The following is an 18,095-nucleotide window of genomic DNA, read 5'->3' on the forward strand; positions in this document are numbered from 1 at the left end:
ACCAACCAGGAAATCTGAGTGTGACCTCAGCGAAAGAGTCAACAGCAACAACAAAAATGAAAAAAAAAGAGGAAATATTTTGATGATTGATATTTATTTTAACCAACGTGTTGAAACCATCATCACAGGAGAAAATCAGTACTTTGTTGGACTTCCTTACACTTATTTTAGAGTTTAGAGCTTTTTGGATTTGAATCGTATTGTGGGTGAAAAGGGGCCACCAAGGAGTGTATCTGTCATTCCCTACAAGTTCCTAGAAGAGAGGGAACCTCAGAAATTTATCTTGGCCAAAGATGTTCAAAGATGGGTTCATAGTAGGGGTTCATTTCTGCCTGTTAAACAAGTGAATGGATGGAAACTGGTGCCTGTAGTTCCTAGCACATATTCAGCCCTTTAGTAAGAGTTGAATCAGAGTTTGTTGACCTACGACAGTGTGGCAAAGCTTAAATTTTCTCCTAAGAGAATGAATGGACTTAACAACTGAAAAGCAGAAGTATCCGTAGATAGATGTGTCAGGTTAATTGTGTTCTCTCTCTCTCCCTCTCTCCCTCTCCCTCCCTCCCTCTCTCTCTCTCTCTCTCTTTCTCTCTCTCTCCAAAATACCTTATAACATGTGACTTTCTGGAGCCATGTGACTGTCCACTGCCTGCTACTTTTCCTGATACCAGTAGGAGGTTTTATGTTCTCCTCTCTGTGTTTTGTTTGATTATGTCAGTTGTCTAATGACTTGGCCAGATTGAAGAATGATAGCTGTGGCTGGAGAGTTGAAGGTGCCTGTAAGTTGAACTGGCTATGTCCCCTGAGGTGGCACATCATCAAGGTGCGGTTAGGGCTTGCGGTGGCTTATGGTTAAGTAGCATGTGGTTAAACCAAACAGTGATGGGCAGCAAATAGGAACACTAGCAAAGAGCTATCGCAGGGCAGGTCCAAAAAGGAAGGATGGACTGACCTGATAGGCCAGAGGGCTCAGAAACAGAGACCTGGGAGCAGGTAATATTTTTCAGGAAAATGGCCATAGCTTCATCACAAGCAGGGGCTCAAGGGAGCATGAAAAGGATGGACTAGAGGCAGGACAGGGACCTGGTAAGAACTCGATGGGCTCCTGTCCTCGAGAGCCTGGAAGTGTGGCTAGGTTAACGAGGCAAGAATTTAGGTACAGCAGGATTAACAGCCACTTACCAAAATGCGAGTGGGAGATGAAAACTCTGTGCCATGAATAGAAGTTCAAATCAGAAGCTGATGCTGACATCTACCTTCAATTCAATGTCCCCCACTCTCAAATTACAGCCTGGAATGAGCAGTGGAGATCTAGGTCTCTCAGCACACCTTCATTCATTCTCTCCTTCGTTTAAAAGACACATAAAAAAAATAAAAACAAAAACAAAGGGCGCCTGGGTGGCTCAGTCAGTTAAGCATTTGACTTTGGTAAGGTCATGATCTCGTGGTCTGTGAGTTCGAGCCCTGCATCGGGCTCAGTGCTGGCAGCTCAGAGCCTGGAGCCTGCTTCAGATTCTGTATCTCCCTCTCTCTCTCTTCCCCTCTCTCGTTCACTCTCTCTCTCTCTCTTTCAGGAAATGAATAAACATAAAATATTTTTTAAAAGACACTCTGTGACCACCAGCTCAGTGCCAGCCGTTTGCTAGGCACCGAAAACTAGTGGAGGCTACAAGGACAAAGCCCAGCAGGAAGAGAGAAAAGAGAACATTGTGCTCTCTCTAGGCACGGCCCAGGGAAACACAATGGGAAGGAGCAGCTGAGAGGTGTGGAAAGAGGCAAAGCTGGCAGGTTCTAAATCACATTTCAGAGTCACATCAGGTCTTCTCCATGGTTTAGGCTTCTCTTTGCACATGACCTTCAGTAATTTGGCCTTTATGAGGGTGAACTTCCTTCTTGTCCTTTCACTGAATACACTGTTGATTCAGATCAAACTCTAAAGACCATCGCTTGGGTCTTAGCACAGCCCAAACAACATCTGTGGTTTTGATTGCCAAGACCTGTGCTGGGCCCACCTCCCAGCTCAGCATCAGCACCCAATGCCAAATGTTTGAATAAACTGAAAACCAAGGGGTCATCCTTGATTTCGCTCTTTGCCTCATCCCTTCTGCTCTCAACAGCCAACGCATCAGCACATTCTTTTCGTTTGTTTGTTTTAATTTTTTAAAGGTTTATTTATTCATTTTTGAAAGAGAGGGAGCATGAGTGAGCGGGGGAGGGGCAGAGAGAGAGGGAGAGAGAATCCCAAGCAGGCTCCACGCTGCCAGCACAGAGCCCGACATGGGACTCGAACCCATATACTGTGAGATCATGACCTCAGCTGAAACCAACAGTCGGACGCTTAACCGATGGAGCCACCCAGGTGCCCCAAACCATCAGCACATTCTCTTCAAAGGCTACTTCCAGAATGTATCCTGGATCCATCCATTTGTCTCTATCTCTGCGGCCACTCCCTGGCACAGGACACTGATATCTCCTAATATCTCCTACCTGTACTATTGCAACAGCCCCCTACCTGGGCTCCCGATTTTATGCACGCCTCCCCCTGAATCTACTCTCTGCCAGTCATTTCCTTATCTGACTAAAGATACCCACTGGCGACCTGCCAGCTTCAAGAGCTTGCTTGGCCCCACCTGCTCCCATGTTCTGTTCCCTAACCCCCATCACCCCATGCCTTTCTCCCTTTACTCCCTCCATCCCAGCTATACTGGCTTTCTTATTGTCGCTCAGCCACCAATCTAGTCCCACCTCAGGTTATCTGCAGCCCATGAGTACTCTGCCTGGAATGTTCTTGTCCGATCTTTGCATGGCTGGCTTCCTCACGTGGGCTCAGTTCAAACTGCCCCTCCTCAAAGAGTTTTTTTTTCACTTGACTATGAAATCTTAAAATGTGACCATAAAAATAACCTTGTTTGTTTTCTAATAACCTCTCTTGTTTTCTAAGTCATTTCCAGAAAGGAGTCTACCTTCCCCGGTGAAAGTAACCACAAGGAACAGTGACTTACGTGAAATCTTTTATCTACCAGCTATTAAGTTCATGAGCCAAAATGACAGCCTCCTAACCTCAGATGTCTTCTGTAGGTTAATTCTGCAAATTTCCAACTGCGAATTATGGTGGGGAGTAAGGCCACCAGGACCTCCAGTAAGTTCCAACAGAATCTAACCATTTATATTTTTAAATCCAGATATCGCCAAGCATCACGTCGGAGAGCAATAGAGTCCTGGAGTTTGATTTTGCCCATCACTGCGTGTAGAACTAGGACCTGTCATCTCCCAATTGGTGCACAATAGCACATTGAATGTTTCAATGCTTAGGAAACAAAAATCACTGAGCTGGACAGCCATTCCCACAGTCAGGGCCACCGCAAAATCAGAGGATAGAGGTTGTATCCCATGGTGCTATTAAAGATCTTCGGTAAGGAATGCTCCTCTCCTATTGGTAACAATTCCTACCCCCTTAAAAAAGAATGAACTTCCAGCTAACAAATTTGGCCTTGAGTGCGCAAGGTAATAATAATAGTCACTCTTTATTGGGCCGGAAATCACGCACCTACATACACCCATAATCTCTAGAACTCACAACCGCTGGAAAGGTTGGCCTCATTTTTTTAGGTAGGGACACTGAGCCTCAAGGACCACACAGTGAGGTGGAGAAACTCCTGTCTGTCCAGTTTTAAGCCCTGTACTATTTCTACTGCCAACATGCTCTCTCCAATTTCTTTGATTAATTAGTCCAGAAGCACTGAGGTTCACCTAACATCTTTAGAGAGTAAAATGAGCCTTATAATATGAAGGAAGTGAAACAGAAAAGAGAATAAAAAGCAAAAGGGCAGAGATGGTAATAAAGGAGAAAATTGGCACAAACCCTTATTATTCTTTGTGGTGAAGAGAGTTTATTGGATTCCTAGCAAAATCCACTTTATCTTCTCAATTCAATCAGATTGATAAACCCTCTGAAGATTTATACCATGCTGTCATTGTTTTTCTGACCCATCTGGTGACTGTGATCATGTTCAAACATTAAATGGGAGGAAAATAAATGTGCATTCTTTCTAGAATGGCACACACATATGTTCTCAGCCTGACAAGTCAGATTCAGCTGAAGAAGACACACACACACAAAAATGGATCTGCTTAAGCAGGAAGAGGCTGAAATCAGTTCCCAAGCAGCTGCTTTATTTTGAGCAAAGCTGCATGTAATACTAGATGGGATTAAATATCTCTTTTTCTGATGAGGAGCCAGCCAAATGCTTCCCAGTTTCTAACTTTGTCCCCTTGTTGGATCCCAAAGAGGAACTAAGAGGACCTTCCAAGATATCTTCTGTTGAATATGTCATTAAAGATTCTTCTTTGCCAGACCTTTAGCAATTGGAGGAAAATGTCTCTAGGTGAATTGTCTGACAATAAATCACTTCAATCTGCAGAGATTCTTTACTGAAGCACGCTGGGGCTTCTGAGAAATTCTTTTTATTTACTTATTTTTCAGTAAGGTGCTGATATTCATTGGCGTTTATAATGGCTTGCCCAAAAAGTTTCCTTCTCCCTCTCTCTGTCTCTCTCTCTCTCTCTCTCTCTCTCTCTGACTGAAGGCACTAATGAGCTAGGGGTAAATTCTCTCGTTTGCACAAGAAAATCACAAGAATGTTGTTTTGAAAAGCTTAGATCTGTCTAATCATTTCACGGGACATTCCTGTGCATCATTTAAGAAGGAAATAATCCTTGTGTCCCATTGCACGGATAAGAAACTGAGCCAGAGGGGCATAAATGACTTTTTTTGGATGGTAAATTCTAGGTCTCTGAGAGGAAGCCAGACAAGGAGAGTTCTTAAAAACCAAGTTTCCCTCCTTAGGTATGCTTTACAACTGCATTTTTTTTAAGGCTACGGTGTTATTTTAAATCCTCCTTTTAGTACATCTGACTGGAAATGACCTAGTATTTTTTTTTTTTTGTTTTATTTTTGTATTTGTCTTTGATTTCACGAGGTAAAATTGCTTTCTACTTGTGATCTCGGATTTTGAGTTGTGAAGTTTTCCGGAACTTCCTGAGGATGAAAAACGCTTGTGAGGGAGGAGGTGGGCATCGGGGCCACACGGTGGGGCAGGTGCTGACTCACACGCGGCTTTGGAAGTGGCCTGAAACTGTGCCTCTCAGCCTCCCCTGCCACTCTGCTCATTCTTGTATTCCCACAGCCTGTGTTGCTTTTGGAACTGGGAGGTCTTGTGCCAAGCCAGCCTGCCAGAGTTTGAGAATAGTCACATGGAAAGTTCTGGAAATTGCCCATTAATCGAGTGAGAGAAGAAGTATGAAAAACAACTCCATCGTTCCATCAAATGTCAGGGCACTGACATGTGCATCTGTGGAAAAGACTCGGTGACCCTTTGAAATAAACTGTTTTGTCTCCTGACAATGTTTTCCAACTGTGGCCTTTATGAATCACCTACATTGAAACCACTTGCAACGGTGGGAAAGGGGAGGCATGGAGAGCTCTTTTCCCCCACCCCAGAGGTAGTGAGTTCTGACTCTGTAAGGCAGCACCTGGGAATCTGCATTTCCCAAGGTGATTCTTATGCATTTTGATTTCTTCTTCTTTTTTTTTTTTTTTTTACTGTTTATTTATTTTTGAGAGACAGACAGAGAGAGAGAGCTAGCAGGGGAAGGGGAGAGAGAGAGAAGGAGACACAGAATCCAAAGTAGGCTCCAGACTCCAAGCTGTTAGCACAGAGCCCGACACAGGGCTCGAACCCACAAACCACAAAATCATGACCTGAGTAAGCTGAAGTCGGACACTTAATCGACTGAGCCACCCAGGTGCCCCTGAAATTTGATTTCTTAAAAACAGCTATTTTAAGAGGTAAATTATCCACTTAAAAAAGTTCCATCTTGGATTGAAAATCAAATAGTGGTGAGAAATGAAGGGTACCTTCAAAAACGTTTCTTGGCCACTGTGATAATATTTTCTTTCAGCTTTATTGACAAATAACTGACATATAACATGATATAAGGTTAAGATGTACAACATGATCATTTAACATATGTATGTTTATGAAATGATCACCACAATAAGGTCAGTTAATACCTTATCGTCTCATGCAATTGCCTTTGTACATGTGTGGTGAAAATATTTAAGATCTACTTTTTTAGCAACTTTCAAGTATATAATACAGTATATCGTTACCATGCTGAACAGTAGATTCTCAAACCTTATTTATCTTATCACTGGAAGTTTATACCACTTGGTCAACATCCTCCAATTTCCCCTACCCCCCAGCCTGTGGTAATCACTCTTCGACTCTCTGCTTCTATGAGCTTGGCTTTTATTTTAGATTCCATGTATAAGTGAGATCATACAGCATTTGTCTTTGTCTGACTTATTTCGGTTAGCACAATATCCTCAGGGTCCACACATGATGTCGTAAATGACAGGATTTCCATCGTTTTATGGCTGAATAATATTCCACATATATATCACTTTTTTTTTTATTCATTCGTCCACTAACAAACACTTAGATTGTTTTCATGCCCCAGTTATTGTGAATAACGCTGCAATGAACGTGGGTGTGCAGACATCTCTTTGAGACAGTGATTTCATTTCCTTTGGATATATACCCAGGATTGGGAATGCTGGATCATATGGTAATTCTATTTTTAATTTTTCCTGACCCTCCACACTGTGTTCCATAGTGGTTACACCAATTTACAAGTGACAATATTCTTTAAAGCATTATGACATTAGAATATATCTTTGGGCGGAGATTGAGTTGGTGGCCTGAAAATAGATCTTTTGTCTTTGTTTCAGACATCTTACCCCTCGTTTTATTACTGTGATAGACACACACAAGCTGCCTTTTTTACAAGTGGCTTATCACCACACCATCTATTCTGGTCCTGTTTGTGTATGGCTTTAACCAAGGCTTGCTTCTTCAAACCCTTGGGTTGGTGGGAATTTAGTCTGGTTGGTTGATTGATTGGTTAATATCTACCTTTTCTTTAAACTAATGTGTTTTTTTTTAAGTTTATATATTTATTTATTTTGAGACAGAAACAGAGAGCAAGAGGAGGGGAGGGGCAGAGAAAGAGGAAGAGAGAGAATCCCAAGCAGGCTCCGTGCTGTCAGCGCAGAACCCAACGCGGGGCTTGAACTCAGGAACTGTGAGATCATGACCTAAGCTGAAACCAAGAGTCCGACACTTAACCGACTGAGCCACCCAGGGGCTCCTGGCTAGTAACCATCTTGTCTGCATTATAATTGCTACAGATATTAGAACTGATTCCTTATCGAATAGTACCACGGTCTATATTTCTCACACCAGTGTGGTTTTGTCTATCGACTGGAACTTGTCAGCAGTTTTTTTAAATTTATGTATTTGTGATTTCTAACATAAATAGTTTTTCAAAAATTGTTAGCCAGCCGTTTGACTAGAAGAGGAGCACTCAAAGGAGAAAGGAAGATAAAGCTGATTTTCAGTGAGAGGAATTGGGTTGGTAAATAACAGCAAATAGAACAGAAATGCCTGGCTTGCCTTCTGTCTCCATCCAACCTCAGCAGTGGAGGAGGGAGGGCTCGCCTAGCCAACGGGGTTCCCCAAACCAGGCCTGGAGGAGAAGGCCTCTTCCCTGAGATTTTTCACAATGTCAGAAAAGGTCAAAACCAAAAATTGTGCAAGAGTCCAATAAGCCAAGAAGCTCCACAATGAAGGAGGCTGACCCCGGAAGTGAGCCTCCAGGAAGTAATAGAGCAGTTTGAGAGAAGCCAAAGGGGCTTGGCCTCTTCGCTGGAGGTGACCTTTATGTTCCGCAGCTGATCTTGATGTGTCGCTGCTGCATGGGGGCTGAGAAGGCCAGGTGTATGTCAAGGCCATGGATGGCATACTTTGCAAGTTCTAACAAAGTTCTCAAGGTGTGGGTCTGCCCCCATTAGTGTATCATAAAATAAATTATTGGATAACAAAAGTTTTTGTTATTTTCATGAAATAAGGGAATATGGCAGAATAAATAGTACAAAACAGAAGAGGGTACATTGAACATGCTGAGGGAAATGCTATTTTGGGAGAGTGTGTGTGTGTGTGTGTACTATTCCATAAGGTATTTTGTATTTCTTAGTGTATGTCAGGGTCAAAAGAAGTTTGAGAAACAAAATAGTTTTCCACATAGGCCCTGCCTGCCCTAATCCTGACCGTGACATGCAGTGACCAAGAAACATTCAGATACAGTTATGCTTGCATCCTGAGTTAGTGTTGGCTCAGTATTTGCTCAGCACTGGTCTCCCTCATGTATGAGACTAGAATTAGCCTTGTTGCCTTAAGCCTAGTCAAGGTCAGCTGCCTGGGAATTCAGATGGCCTCCAGCTTCAGCCTTTCTTACGACCGGGAGAGCACCAGTCTCTTCAACTAAATTCCTATCCTAACTGGCACTGAAGTTCTGACCTAGTTTTAGAAACCTGACCTTAAAATCCAGAATGCTTGGTGGGAGCCCTAACAATCTGCTCAATTATTGCTTGGTACATCTTATCTTGCCAAGGATGCAAACTCTTGTCATTTTACCCCACACATGAGCTGGAGTCCTGTGTTCGCCCATAAGCTTCCCTTATGGAACTGTGACTATACCATAATTCAGACCATCACCACTACTGGAAATTGGCCACTGATGCCCCCTAGGGCAGCCTCAATGCCCATCGCAGCTGGAACTATGGCCCATGATGACTCACCCAGAGCTGAGCTTTGAGAACGGTGTAGAGGAGCACTTGTCCAAGTGTGGTCCCGGAGCAGCAGCAGCACCACACCAGGAACTTGCTAGAAATGGAAATTACAGGGCCTACCACAGACCTACAGAATCAGAACCTCTGGGGATTGAGGCCAAGCCATCTGGGTTTCCACGCACCTTCCAAGTGATTCCTGTGTGCATTACAGTTTGAGGACCACTGGTTTAGGGCAAAGGGAAAGGTACTGGACACTTAGTACTAGACACACAGAACGTGGTGGTGTCATGGTCAAACCAAATGTGTTCACGTATTAACTCTTCTATACCTTACAACAGAAATATTCCCACAGTGGTCTTTGTTCTTACAGTTTTACTCAATTGAAGTCTGAGGAAATTTAAGTGCACCTGATTGGATAAAAACTGAAAAGACAGTCACAGAACTGTTTTTGAGGTTTGCAGGTTTCGAGAATACTAAGCAAGTTTTCATTTGTTAAATTTCACTTGCTAATTTTTTCTTATTCCAGTTGGGGCCAACAGCAAAAGAGATATGAATCTCAGGACGCACCTTTTTTCTCATGAAAACACAAACTAGTATTTGGCTTTTTTGTTTGGTTTTGTTTTATGATTTTCCTCCTTCACACTCAAAAGGGTCAGATAAAACTCCAGATGTTAGGTTCTTTATCCTAAATGTGCATTTTGCAGTTTGCCCATCAGCCATCACCTCAAAGCCCAGACTACTGTTGAATTTTATAGTAACTCGCGTGTAACCACCTTGAGAAGAAAATATGTCTTAGTGATGAACAAAGTTTCTCGATACTTTTTGGTCCATGATCCATTTATGAACTTCCTAAGAAAGAGACAGCTCCTTCCAGTTATCAGCCTACTCCTCTGTTAACCCTTACCTTACAAACCCAAGGGCAAATGTATATACACCGATTTTTACACACTTACACACGTCCACCATCTCCAGAGTAGAGACACTGATTAGGGAGAGAACAGAAACTAAGAATCAACCAATACCAAGAAACATGGAGTTGAGTGAGACTCAACATACCTCATGTTTCCCTATAGCTGTCAATGACTAGTTGTAGCAGCCATATTTTTTTTTTGGTCTGTCCAGCAATCCTTCCTAGTGGGGTGACTCCACCACCATTCTATAGAAGAAGCCTCCTTAGACCACATGGCGTATGTGGTGTTGATACCACCTTCTTGCTGAAGAAGTGGCCATGACCTAGGCTAGGTCACCCACAGAACTGAGCCCATCTCTCTGGGCAGGGTGATTAGATCAGGGACGGGCTAAACTGAGCCAGTTGTAATGTCTCCAGGACTTTTGTCCTGAGAGGCAGCGTTCTTTCTCTCTGACTAGGAACACTGAAGACCACACACATCTGGAGCATCTGGGGGCCGTTGTGCCACCTCCTGGGGAGACAATGAGAGGGAAGCCAGGTGAGGGAGGCGTATCTTCGAGCTCTGGAGCCACCTGTGCCCAAAGTCAAGCACACCTCTTTGCCTCTCCAGTTACTCAGGTCCATCAATTAACCTTTTCACAAAATCTAGTTTGAGTTGGGTTTTCATCATTTGCAGCCAAGAGCCTCATATAGTTTGCTGGTTATCCCCATAAATTGGTTTTCTCTTTTACTCAATAAATGGAAAAACTATTCTCCATGGCCTTTCTCCAGATCTATGATTCTAAAACATACTCTCTTTTCTAAGTTGGGCAGATTATTTTCTTTTTGGTTCTTTTTTTTTTTTTTTTTTTTTTTAATTATTGTTGAGAGACAGAGACAGACAGAGCACGAGTAGGGGAGGCGCAGAGAGAGAGGGAGACCCAGAATCCAAAGCAGGCTCCAGGTTCTGAGCTGTCAGCACAGAGCCTGCCACAGGGCTTGAACCCACAAACCTTGAGATCGATCATGACCTGAGCCGAAGTCGGACGCTCAACCGACTGAGCCACCCAGCCGCCCCTGGGCAGATTATTTTCTAATATCGCATGCCAATTTATCCATCCCTAGACCAGTTTTCTTTTATTTAAATTCAATCAGATTTATGTTGCCTATACTTTCTGGGAAGATTAATTAAGTCAAAATTCACAGATGCTGTGAAGAGAACATTTTCCCTTCTGGCCTGATGCAAAACATTCACCGGTGCTTTAAGTCTGGAGCCTGCAAGGACGGGCTGCTTAAGGTCCGCTGTCTTGTTGCCATTGGCCTTGTTTTGCAACTGGTACATCAGCGCCTTATTTGGTTCTGGTGAGAATCCAAACGAAGAGCAAAGGCAAAATGCCTTGATAACATTTGCTGACGTCCTGTGAGCAGTTATATCCTAAGAATGGATGCAGTGGCGGCCCCGATAAACTCTAATGAACACAAGTCAAGGTTTCATTGCTCTATAAACAGTTTTTATATATAAATGTCACATGAAAGGCAGTGGGATTAAAGATTTATGCCCTAGAGTTGCCTGGAAAACATCACCCAAGCACTGTTGTTCCTTTGGCAGGAGATGTAGTAGCACTTACTGTTTGTTTAATCTAGGCTCCTCTTTCTTAGAACTCTACACTGTCAAAACAGTCCTTTGTTCTCAGTGTATATGTGTAGAATTATATTAAAAAGAACTGGGGCCATTTTATTTCTTTTATTAAAAAAAAAAAAAAAAGAGAGAGACCAGAGGCAAATGTGAGCAAATGTATACTTGTAGGTATGGAGAACACAGAGTTTTTTTTATATATAAGAAAGTAGGACATGGGCTCTACGGCTTACACCAAGTAATCACTCAGAAATAACAAGACTCCAGAAGAATTCATGAGTTCATTTTCTGTCCTAATAGGAGCACTTAATGATCACACACACACAAAAAAAAGTCCTCATCAAGTATCATTACTTTGAACCCAGAGATGAAAACTTAACCACATTTCCGAACATCAAAGTTGCCAAACTCGGAATCTACCTCCAAAAGTGTTTGAGTCACACAGAGCAAAAACTCCATTCACCATTTGTTAAAAGAGTCTCTTCACCTCTCAGATGAGAATTCTGGGGCGGGGGGCTTGAACTACTACAGAGGAAGGTTGTGGAAGGGCCAATAAGGAAACTTTACATGCAGGGCGCCTGGGTGGCTCAGTTGGTTAAGTGTCCAACTTGATTTTGGCTCAGGTCATCTCACCTTTCAAGAGTTCAAGCCCCCCTTTGGGCCCTGCGTTGGCATCTTGGAGGCTGCTTGGGATTCTCTCCCTCTCTCTCTTGCTGCCCCTACATTGCTTGCTCTCTTCCTCTCTCTCAAAATAAATAAACTTTAAAAAAAAAAAAGAAATTTTACATGCAGAGGAAGGTGTCATGTACATATAAACTATACAATTATTTTGTGATAATTTGGATTTTTACTGCTTTAGTATTATTGGTTATTTTCATTATTGCTTTGCCATTGAAGAACACTAAAAACATGGGGGTTTGCAGCATAGAAGTAACAGCTTTGTTCGTGTATGCATATTTCTGTAATCATTTCTAATGTTTTAGCAGCATCAACCATAACCATAAGAATGTAATAATTACACATTAGAAATAATTTTTCAGATAAACTTTATTTTCACACCATTTAATAGGTCAATTATTGGACAACATTATTCATTCATAGAAGCTGGCATTATAGGAACCCAAAATATATCATTCTAAGCACAGCCTGCTTCCAAGAGATGTCAGTGTTCAAATATTACAAATCTCTTATCGTGATTATTAGAAATGTAAGGTCCTGAACTTACATAAGAATATGGACAAATAAATCTATTTAAACATTTAAATGTTTTAGGCTAAAATATAACAATTAAGGTAAGTACCATTTTTTACGATTCCCAAAATAAGCAGCTTTTTAAATCTAATGGACCCATTAACAGTCACAACCCTTAGTCCAGCAGGAACATATTATAACATCATAATTTGTGTTTACTGTTTTTATATTTTTATTATCTATTATGTAAGATAAAGTATGAAAAGCTTAATTCTAGTTACAGAACAGAATGTAAATGCTAAAAACCTGAATACTGCAAAGGAAAGATAGAACTGATGAAGGTCAGAAGTCAGTCACAGGAGATAAAGCTAACTTACCCATGGGAGATGAGTTTCCTCAACGTATGTAGTGAAAACTCAAAGAAGTACTATCTAAAACAGAGAAATCAAAAAACAGAGATATAAATATGCTACGGTCTGAATGTTTGTTTCCCCAAAATTCATATGTTAAAAACCCGGTGACCAAGGTGATGGTATAAGGAGGTGGGGACTTTGGTAGGTATTTGGGTCATAAGGATGTAGCCCTCATGAGTGGGATTAGTGCCCTTATAAAAGAGACCCCAGAGAGCTCTCTCCCTCTCTTTCCACCATGTGAGGACATAAGAAGTCAGCAGTCTGCAACCCCAAAGAGGGCTGTTACCAGAATTTGATCATGTTGGTACCCTGTTCCTTGGACCCTCCACCTCCAGAAGTGTGAGAAATAAATTTTTGTTGTTTATAAGACCCTCAGTCTGCGGTACTTTGTTCTAACAGCCTGAAGAGACCAAGGTACATGGATGCATCATGTGTGGAGTCACAGAGGTTATCATGAACTGAATAGAGCATCACGTATAAAGGAGGGTTTTAAACAGTGGGTGTAAGTAAGACACATCTTTCACCTCGAGGGCAGAGATCAATACTGATACGTCTGATGAAAAAAGAGATGTGTGAGTAGATTACTTTGTATGGCCAGTCAGCTATCGGAAGAATAAAGCCAGAAATGGTTCGATCCCAGGACTCACCTTACTTGACCTCTGAGCGACGTTTGAGCGGTTGACAACTCCCTCCTCTGTACCCTGCCTCATTTGGTCACCAGTTTGTTGTTCTTCTGCCTCACTCGCTGCACAGTCTTCCCTTGCTGCTTCCTCCTCTAAACTGAGAATATCGGGGTGTCCCCAGACTGCACTCATTCCCTTGATAATGACAATCCCTTGGCATAGGATCATCGGTATATTTTCCTAAGATTTTGAAAGTTGTAGTTCATTATGATATTTTAGCTGACAAATATTTATTAAGTGCCCATGATATGCAAGGCACTCTACTATATTCTTGGGCAGCATTGTTCTTTCTAGAACTTTCTGTGATTCTGGAAACATTCTATTTCTGCATTATCCAATATGGTAGCCACTAGCCTCATGTAGCTATTGAGTGTCTGAAATATGGTTAGGGTGTAATCGATGGACTACATTTTAAATTCTAGTTCATTTTAATTTTAATAGCTACATGTGATTAGTGGCTACTGAATAAGAGTATATGGTATATGGTATATTTCTAATGACTCAGCTATGAAAAGGATATTTATGCTGGTCCGTAATTCTTGGATCGTACCTTTCAACAAGGAAAGGATCCCACTTTAAAAAAAAGTTGCAGAAAACAGAGAAGTTCTTTACTCCAACTAAAACTGGGCCAAGTTCATTGGACTGTGTCATATAACGATTTTGGAAAGCTGATCCTAATTTTTACTGGTAAAAGATAAGGAAGGCCAATCAACCTCTTTCTCTGTTAAAATTATTGGGTTTTTAAAACAGTCTTAGTATGTTAGTTCCATTTTAAACTTCATAAATGTTGGTAATTTGGGAACAGAAAGTTATAAAATGGACTGAATAAAACCCAAGACACAAAGACCAATTGTAGCCAACTTTCATTTTGGTCTTCCTTGTTTTTCAGTGCTGTCTCTTCAGTTCCAAAGATCTCACTAGAAATGCTGTTATTTCATCTGCCTCTATTTCTGAACTTCCTGCTCAAAGTTTGTTTCCAAATATTTATCATATGCCTTATGAATGTCCCACTACATCACTGACCCTGGACTTTTATTGTTGTAAACCTTTGTGTGTTCCTGGCCCACTATTGGCCATAATAATTTCAACTCATTTCTAGCAGAGAAGGGAAATACCTGACATTTCATTCTAATTAATATACTATTATATTAAAATTTCTATTTCTTTATTGTGCATTGGTTCAGGGGAGATATTTGCTCCTGGAAGATATCTAGGTTTTAGTTGCTTAGGCATTTTCAGTGAGTAAGAGAAAAAACGTTCTTTGCGTAGAATTGTTTTGACTACTTTTTAAATGAACAAACATCTGCTATACTTATATAGAGTTAACTACCGTGGTCTACAAAAGCCACACCCACCATTATTTTCCAGACATGCCTCTCTCTCTAGATTTAATTACCGTACTAGCTATATCAGGCTGCTTAGCTTTCCAGCCAAAAGGGTGTTCTAGTTGCCATTTGATTCCTTTCTAGGGATTTTTAAAGGTGTTACAGCCCAACATTTCCTTTGGTCTTTAAGCCTTGGAGCAAAGGCTAGAGTGGCAGTCACCTCTTGCTCGAGATGGGGACTCTACATACACTCTTGGGCTATGCCTTCTTTTAAGAACCGCTTACTGAATGGAAAGCTAGTATGAGAAACTTGTTTTTCCCTAAACGGGCAAGTTCTGGGTTCTCTATAGTCCCTCAAAATTCTATTACAAACCAGCTAGTTATTTTCTGAGCTCATCATATGTAGCTAAAAGAAGCCAGCTAATACTTCAACATTCTAATAGAAACCATCTTGCCCTAGTCCGCGAGTTCATTGGTTACATTTCTATCTTCCACTTTGCCACAGAAGATGGTTATACCAAATGCTTCACGGTTATATAACATGAGTCACCATTTTTTCAGGCTTTTATGATAGTTTCTTCAACATTTTCCAACCTACACCCGCCATCGAGCCCCACATATTTTGGGTTTTTCTTGCAGCCAACACAGTACTTATTAATACAAATTCCTGTATAGGTTTGCTATTGCTGCAAAAATGTTGCAAAAAAGACAGCTACAAAATCTCAGTGGTATGTAACAATAAACATTTATTTAGCTCACATGTCTGTGGATTGGCTGGGGATGTGCTGATCCAGGCTGGGGGCAGCTCAGCTGGGTGACTCTGAGCCATGTCTCACATCTTCCTCCTGGAACCTGTGGGCTGATCTGGGAATGTTCAGCAGGCTGCAAGAGCCCAAGACCCCCCCTGCAAGAGCATTTCTACCTCCGTTGAGTCACGCCTGCTAATATCCCATTAGCCAAAGCTATTGCGTTCTAAGCCCAAAACCACGGGGTAGGGAGGTAGCCTCCTTGATTTTTTTCATAATTCCTATATAAGTTAGGAAACTTTTGGTGTAAGCAATGAAAGGCAATCTGGATAAACCAGTCGCAAGGGGATGCATTGGAAATATATGGAGAAGTTCATAAAAACAGAGAAAAGTCTGATCATACAGACCTCAAAAAAGGATTAGGGACAAGAAGTTTCCGAAGGTCTAGGTAATAAAAGTTCATGGTCTCTGCGTGAAAAGCTGCCATGGACTGGGGGAAATTGTCCCATCCTCAAGTCACTCAGCTGAAGATTCAAATTCCCAAGATAGTCTAGCTGAGAGACTCAACCCTATGCCAGTGAGGAGCCAGGGTACTATCCCACTAAATCTACATATAACAGGGAATATTTGGCCCTCAAAGGAAAACCAACGTTTGTTATCAAAAGTAAGGGCTGCATGCTGAGAAAGAAAAATCAGCAGGTGTACACCCTTGTGACCATATAAGGTAATCAATTTGAATTTTAAGGATAGTAAACCTATCAAAAGCACCATATTCTTTCACACAAGGAAAATAAAACTTTGAGGATATTAAGCCTATCAAAGGCACCATATTGTGCCGACCCACCTACACAAGTAAAATAGAAATTTGAATGCAGAAATAACTCTACGTCACTCTAGTAAACGCTGTATATCAGATGTCTTAGAAGGAGAAGACTGGGGCCACTCCACGAGCTCTCTGGTAACACTTCTGTCTTCCACTTGGCCACAGAAGATCATTACCCCAAAGTCTTCACAGTTATATAACATGAGTCACCATTCCTTCAGGATTTTACGATAGTTTCCTCAACATTTTTCCAATCTATACCCACCACCGAGTCCCAGGCCCCAGGTGGTTCAAGGTCTACCATTTACTACTTCTCTGAACTTAGGCAAGTCACTTAGCTGCAATCTGTTCATCTATAGAACAGGAAAAACCTGTCATCGGTCTCTAGAGGTTGCTGTGAAACTCACATGAATTAACAGACATGTACACAAAAGTGCTTGAAAAACTGTAAGGTGACTCTAATGTGACAGCAACCCTTATGTGCCTAATGACACTGGCTCCAAATCATGTGCCTAAATGCTCTTTTACCTGCAAAGGCCAGCGGGTAAGAAACACCTTGCCCATTTAATTATTTCCTATCGTAGGAAGCAGATCCTTTGAATGTAGCATCCCTGGAGACTGAAGAAGGAAGGCAGATGGTTATTTGCATACCAGGCAAGTTGGGACAGTCTTACGGAGGCCCCAGGCCAGGGTCTGTTACTGTATGGGCCACTATTCCATCACCACAGAAGGTACTAGCTTGGGAAAATACTCAATAGTCCCACAAGCCAAAGTGAAAGGAGACAGAAAGACAGAAAAAGAAATTCTTATTCGCATTGAGAGCTCAAGCCCAAGTTGCCCAGTGAGCAGTCTTGTCTATGTATCTACAAGACAGCACATTTTTTAATTCTATACCTAACACCTTTCACCCTTTCAGATGTTTGTCAATGGGAAAAGGGTGGTGAAGGGAACAGAAATAGCGGAACATCTAAACAACCTTCGTGTTGTCAGCCGAGGGAGGCTAAGCCATCAAAAGTGGCTCAGCCACACAGCCCTTTAAAGATTCACTGTGGCTGGAGCGACATGGTCTCACTTTCAAGAACAGCTTACAGTTCATGACTAGGTGACCGCAGTACAGATGGAACAAAGGTTAGCACTCCCCAGGCCCCACACAGAGGCACTGGGCATCTTGAAATTCTCCCTTGAAGGCGGTGGAGTGCTGGGCCAGGCACACCCACATGAAGGTGGGCAAGCACTCAGTCTCCTTTGGTAGAAGATGGCAACTTGTATGACTTTCCCTTCGGGAGGGAGAGGCTCATTCCTGTGCCACTACTGTCCAGCGACGGTTTCTGTCTTACCTTGTGACTAATCTCTCTTCACTTTCCTATTCCTGTAGTGAAATAGTATTTCTGAGACATGATTTGTTTTCAAGTAGCCTCCACGCCCAACATGGGGCTTGAGCTCACGACCCTGAGGTCAACAGTCACGCCTTCTACTGACTGAGCCAGCTGGGCACCCCTCTGAGACATGATTCTATTTCCCCTCTTCTCCCAGACAAGGTAATTTCCCCTCTTCTCCCAGACAAGCAAAGAGTAGACCCAGGCAACTTTTTTTTAAGTTTTTAGTTTTTATTTTAATTTTTTTTAATTTACATCCGGATTAGTTAGCACATAGCCCAACAACGATTTCAGGAGTAGATTCCTTAATGCCCCTTCCCCATT

The sequence above is a fragment of the Leopardus geoffroyi genome, chromosome C1 (assembly GCF_018350155.1).
Source record: "Leopardus geoffroyi isolate Oge1 chromosome C1, O.geoffroyi_Oge1_pat1.0, whole genome shotgun sequence".
NCBI lineage: Eukaryota > Metazoa > Chordata > Mammalia > Carnivora > Felidae > Leopardus > Leopardus geoffroyi.